General features: G+C 41.7%; 1 non-coding gene across 1 annotated transcript; it reads right to left on the bottom strand.

Annotated features, from left to right (window-relative positions):
- Positions 1-494: 494 nt before the first annotated feature.
- On the bottom strand, positions 495-576 carry trnas-gcu (transfer RNA serine (anticodon GCU)). The gene has a single exon. It is a non-coding gene; the product is annotated as a tRNA-Ser (tRNA).
- Between the last annotated feature and the right edge of the window lie 4400 nt (positions 577-4976).

A 4976-nucleotide genomic window follows, 5' to 3' on the forward strand; every position in this document is an offset into this window, starting at 1 on the left:
TTCGACCAGTCCACGAGCTTTTATTAATTCAGTATTCGGGTCTCTGCTCCTCCGCCGTTTCTAACATCTCACCTCTTCCAAAAAAACACTCTGATCTATCGTAGGTAGTAGATGACCCCTCATTTTAAACTCCATCTGCCAAAGCATTGCTCACTCAATTAATCTATCAAGAAGATTTGAAAATAAATTTCTTGCCAAAGGATAATTTTCTGCATCTGCTCCCTCGCCATTTGCTTTTCCCATTTGTCTTTCACTTGGTGCAAAGCCAGAGAAAGTAAAGATGGAAGGAAGGAGGGGAAGAAAAATCCAGCTCCGTTTCGTGATCCCTATTTGATCTTCATTCCAGTGCAGTTTGGGTGAAGAATTCCAAATGTCTGTCTCAATTTTAATAAAGTTTAACCAATTCTGGAATCACTATCTGGACACAGACAAAAACGGGTTTTGAGGCTGACTTGACACAGAAACTCCCCCAACATAAACAGTTCATAAACAAGCGACAAAGATGGGATTCGAACTCAAACATGCAGAGCACAATGGATTAGCAGTCCATCACCTTAACCCCTCGGCCACCTTGTCAGTTGCATAAGCCTAGCTGTCACCTTCAGCACAACTTCTAGCTGTGCAGCGAGCTGTGTCATGATGGAAATATATCTTCTGCAAGTAAATGAAGTTGGGAATGGAGCGGTGTGAAACATTTTCAGAGCATGTCCAACACATTTCTACTCAGTGTGAAAACCCACCACGGAAAGACTGGAACATACAATCATTTCATCACATCATGATTAACATCACTCAGACACCGGAACCATGAGGTCACTGACGAAGTCATGATGACCGAATTTCTCATGAAATGACAACTGAACTAACTGACTGGAAGAATTGCTTTAACTCCACATGATCAGAGAGACACAGCCTCAGACCAACTTGTCGGGTGGTGTAAACAGATATCACTGCTTCTGATCTTCACCAGAACAGAGAGTGAGATGTGACATTGATCATCAAACAGACTGTGAGAGTATACAACAGAATAAAACACATGGAGAGACACTGTGGAATAACAAATAGATTTGATTGGAATGTTGAAATTTTGATTGGAATGGATAAAACACCAGAAACAGCAGATTAAATTGGGATTCTCATCATTATATTGATCTGGGACAGAAAAGAGAAACTGATGGAAAGAAGAGAAGAAGGAAGAAAAGAAAGGATGGAACTGTTCCATTTTTTCAGTTTTTTCACTCACCCATCAAAGCTGATAAAAAAAGTTGCAAATAAAAGAGAATTTCACCAAAAAGGGAGATTAAATGTTGCTGAAACCTTGGATCGAAGGATGCCATAATAGATCACCTGTTTAACTGTCTCCTCACTCGGGGATTTCAATCAGTGAGCAATATTATTCTCTACTTTTTTTGTTAATTGGTCCCAGAACTGTCACTTGGAATTAATATCAGTGTTCTGACTCCTGAATAATAAAATTGTGAGTTTCTCGATATTTTCTGGACACATTTCCTGCTGAAAGAACTAAGAACTCTTTTCTAATTTACACAATACAAAATACACACTCATCAAGCCTGCTAAGCTAGCATCCTTGGTGCTGCTCTCTCTTCTCCCAAACTTCATCTCATGTGACTGTTACATTATCACTCTGACAGTGGGAGGGGTTGATCCCACCATCTTCAACATTAACCCTTTACATCCTTATACCACACTGTCTGTCCAAAAAAAATGGGTGGAGGGAACTTCCTTCATTCATCAAAGCACCAACAGCAGCACAGTGGCGCAATGGCTAGCACCACAGCCTCACAGCTCCAGTGACCAGGATTCAGTTCTGGGTACTGCCTGTGTGGGGTTTGCAAGTTTTCCCTGTGTCTGTGTGGGTTTCCGCCGGGTGCTCTGGTTTCCTCCCACCTCCAAAAGACTTGCAGGTTGATAGGTAAATTGGCCATTGTAAATTGTCCAAAATGTAGGTACGTGGTTGGAGAATGGTGGGGATGTGGTAGAGAATATGGGATTAATGTAGGATTAGTATAAATGGCTGGTTGCTGGTTGGCACAGACTCGGTTGGCCGAAGGGCCTGTTTCAGTGCTGTATCTCTAAATAAGAAAAGTAAAATAAAAGCTACCAGTCGTAAATCAACTCAAACCCATTAGAGAGATAGAGGGAGACTGTCAGAGAACTTCCTGCATCCAGTCCTGACCCTGTCACACTCAGCAGCTTCTCACCCAGACCCCACTCTCATCAAAACTGAACATTGTTACCGAGACCCTTCAAATACTGTTTATAAAAGGTCGAAAAATTCAAACTTCATCACAGCTAGATTGAATAGAACAAAGTTTAATATCTTCTCGTCGTCACTCGGTAACCACATGAAACAGTCCTTAAATCAGTAGCATAAATTATCAGCTGTAAGAATGTTTGTCATTGGGTTGAATCATTTCTGTGTGATGAATGTTCCAGCATCATAAACCAGGGGAACGTGTTGACTGAGCTGTGTCTTCATCTCTTCTGGACAGTTCACCCTTCATTCTGCTCTGATTCACTTTCCCAATGCGGATCTGCAGATTCTCAAATCTGGAGACTGGGTTTTCTTATTTTGTTCCTTTTGATTTTTCTTGCTCCTGAATGATAATATATTCCAACCTCGGATCAAACTTGCCCTGTCTCCCAGTCTCGGTTAAAAGCGACAAATAACGGCAACAACATTCTGAAACAAACAACACGGTCACATTCTGCTTCAGTGAGATTAATGCTGAGGCAGTTTCCGTGTCGAATGCGATTGTGAACAAATTTCTCTCAAGGAAATTGTGAGTGATCAAGTATTTGCACTGAATTTCTGTGCAAGAAGGGACAGTTTCAAACAGTCATTCCCAAATCACTTCCTTCACAAAGAAAAAGACTGTGCTGTCTTAACGTGTGACTCAACTTCACAAACAAATTTGAACTCGAAGTTCAGGAGAAGACAGAGATGTGAATGATTGACAGTGTAATCTTTAAATCATAATTTTCCGTTTCTTCGTTGAAGTGAGGCTCAACCCTAAGCCACTAGAGATCGCGGAAAGCTACAAACTTGGATCCAGAAATCAGAAAAGTAGTGAAATAGTTGGTGAGTACATTGTGACACTGAAGAATTTATCACCACCTTGCAACATTGGCACATTCTTAGACCGTACATTATGAGACAGATTTGTGCTTATATTGGTGGATGAGGAAAGATGCTAAACACACAAAATCCCAATTTGAGCTAGTGTGTAAGATTGCTCTTTCCAAGGAGATAGCATCAAAGAATGCTCGTGAATTTCGTCCTATGCCAGTGACAGTAACACACTTCAGAGGAACTTAAACACACTGGTAAAATGGGCTTTCACACAACAGATAACATTTTACACAGAGACTTGTGAAGTGATACAGTTTGGGAGGAAGAATGAGACAATGTACACCAATCTTTTTTGATCAAGGTTTGAAAAGGTTGCTAAGAGCAAACAGGACACTTGGCTTTATTAATAGAGGCATAGAGTAAAAGCAAATAAGTTATGCTAAACCTTTATAAAACAGTGGGGCTGAATGGCCTACTCCTGTACCTCCACAGAAAGCTTCCACTCCAGGCTCAGACACCCTCTTCAGGATCACTCTCCATACATCCCGCCACTCCACGCACGGATATCTCCCTCAGGATCAGATCACAGCTCCACAGTCCTGCCACATCCAGTCGTGAATGGTGGTGGATAATTAAATAACTAACAAGATGAGGAGGCTCCAAAAACATTCACATCCTCAATGATGGTGGTGCTGAGCAAGTCAGTGCAAAAGGCAAAACTGAAGCATTTGCAACCATCTTCAGTCAGAAGTATTAAGTGGATTTGATCTGTGCTAATTTCAGCTCCTCATGCTCGCTGGTGCCTTGGTTTTATGGTGCTAATTTCAGAGTAAATCAAACAGCTTGACAATTGGAGCCAAAGAAAAAGACACAGCAGAGGTTGAAAGTGCCAAAACTTGGTATTGAACCAAAAAGTGTTCAACTGTTAGTACAGCACGAACTCAACAAAGCTATTTCAACAACACACGAAAGCCACCATTCTGTCACTGCTTTGGAAGACAATATATACATTAAAGTGTTTGTAAAAAGTTACAGAACACAACATGTGAGTAATATTCCCCATTGTTTTCTCAGTACTGATGGACTGTGAAGTGGGAGACAGCCAGAAGTCCCACTGTGCCACACTGACCCTGAGCTGTGAGTGAAATGAGATAAAGTTCAATCTTTAGCAGAGAGATTCTGGAGAGAGGTAAGAGTCCTGAATCAAGGAAAGACTTTCTGACACAATAAAAGCAAAATACTGCAGATGCTGGAAATCTGAAATAAAAACAAAAAGTGCTGGAAATACTCAATAGCTCTGGCAGCATCTGTGGTGAGAGAAACAGAGTTAACATTTCTGGTCTGTGACCTTTCATCAGAACTGACACAGGTTAGAAAAGAATTAGGTTTTAAACAAGTGAAGGGGAGGGGCATGTGGGAGAGAACAAAGGGGCAGGTGTTTGATCGGGCAGAGGGCAGGAGAGATTAAATAACAAAGCTGTCCTGGGACAAAGTGTGTTAATGCTTGTGGTTGCCTGACACCAGTCATGCTCTGATGTTATTGAACACAATGTTCAATCCACAAGGCTGTAGAGTGCCGAATCAAAAGGTCGGGTGCTGCACCTCGAGCTTGGGTCGATTTTCACTGGAACACTGGAGCAGGCCAAAGACAGAAATGTTGACATGAGAGCAGGGGGGAGTGTTGAAATGGCAAGCAACCAGAAGCTCAGGATCATGCTTTCGGCCTGAGCAGAGGTGTTCCACCTAACCTGCTTTTGGTCTCCCCAGTTTAGAGGAGCCCGCATTGTGAGTAGTGAATACAGTATACATAATTGAAAGAAGTACAAGTGAATCGCTGCTTCACCTAAAAGGAGTGTTTGGGGCTTTAGATAATGAGCAGAGA

This window comes from Heterodontus francisci, unplaced genomic scaffold, assembly GCF_036365525.1.
Source record: "Heterodontus francisci isolate sHetFra1 unplaced genomic scaffold, sHetFra1.hap1 HAP1_SCAFFOLD_51_1, whole genome shotgun sequence".
In the NCBI taxonomy this organism is placed as follows: domain Eukaryota; kingdom Metazoa; phylum Chordata; class Chondrichthyes; order Heterodontiformes; family Heterodontidae; genus Heterodontus; species Heterodontus francisci.